The following is a 1715-nucleotide window of genomic DNA, read 5'->3' on the forward strand; positions in this document are numbered from 1 at the left end:
AAGCATTGCTTAACAATGCAAGTAGTTATCACTCGCAAGCTTCAAATAGTCCCGCATGTAGTGAAGTAATTTATTTTTCACCTTTCCTCTTTTATTTTGTCATTTATTCATTTAAAGTTCCATTTTATTTTATGGTTCCTTTGATGTAATATATATTTTTTTTGTAGGTACTATATGGTCATGGTCGTGGTCGTGGTCGTGGGCGTGGGCATGGGGATGTGGATCACACGCCAACATCTTAGCGTTATTTTGTTTTGGGAATTTTTGTGAATTTTTTGTTGGATATGTAATATTCAAAACCTTTCATTAAACTGTTGCTAAAAATTTGCTGATACTATCCCTGAAATGTTGAATTGTTGCTAAAAATTTGGGTTCAATTGTTGCTTAAATTTTGCTAAAATTTCTGTTCAAATGTTGCTTGAATAATGCTGAAATGTTACTATCTGAGTTGATGAAATGTTGCTGAAGTTATTTGCTAAAATTTTGAAATGCTGAAATGTTGAAATGTTGCTGAATAATGCTGAATTTATGCTGAATAATGCTGAAATTGCTGCACACTCTTGCAGAATAATGCTAAATTTATGCTGAATAATGCTGAAATTGCTGCCCACTCTTGCAGAATAATGCTGAATTTATGCTGAATTTTGGGTTCAATATAAGCAAAGTTGATAGCTTTCTGTTTTGGACCTTTCTCTGTGTTATGGAACTCATTTTATTATGTATGGGGATTTGTTCATTTGACCTATGAGGATTTGTTCTGGAACTCATTTGTTCATTTTATTATGTTGTCAGCATCATAATTTTGCATTGGAATCATATATGCAGTTTGTTGTCAAGTCTTGTAGGTTACATTTGGTTTGTATTTGATTTTTTGGGTGATTTAATGGTTGTTTTGCGCAATGATCTATGCAAGTAGCTAATATAAAAATAGAACGACGAAATGAGAATCATGTCTTTTGTAGATACCCATTCTGCATGACACTTATTCACATAAAACCTCTTACATAAACTTGTTCATTGAACACATTTCAATAGCTCATGTTCAACCTGTTAATCAATATACTTGTTTTTTTCAAACCATCACATATAATACACACTGTTATACAACATTCAACATTTCAACATTTTCAATAGATTTCAGAAACCTGTTATACAACATTTTCAACATTTCAACATTATTCAACATTTCAACATTCAACATTACACAACATTTCAGAAACCTGCTATACAACATTCAACTTGAAGTAATAGATTTCACAAACTGTTCATTCAACATTTCATCTCAATCAAACATGTTACACACTTGTTTTTGCAAACCATCAGATTTTAAAACACCAAAAAAAAATTCCAAAACCTAAGAACTGAGTAATTTACATGATAAAGTATCAAAATACACAAAATACAATGACATAAGTCATTGCCTTGAAAATCTTCTCAATCCTTTGAACCCTTCTCCTTAGATCATTAATTTCTTCTGTTCTTGAATCTGTCAGAGGTCCAGCATTGGCATGGATTGATGAGGTAATGTCGTCGTCATCGTCGTCATCATCTGCGAACCACTTGAAGTAATTGTAGTGGTCGTTCGTAGTCTACAATGGACAAGAATCAGTTAATCAATAAAGGACAAATGAAATTTGTAAAAAGTAACAGATTCATTTATATAACAGGTACTTACATATTTTCTTGGGCAAACAAAATAGACACGTCCTTGATTT

Source organism: Camellia sinensis, chromosome 2 (assembly GCF_055761805.1).
Source record: "Camellia sinensis isolate YWXY chromosome 2, ASM5576180v1, whole genome shotgun sequence".
Classification (NCBI taxonomy): Eukaryota; Viridiplantae; Streptophyta; class Magnoliopsida; order Ericales; family Theaceae; genus Camellia; species Camellia sinensis.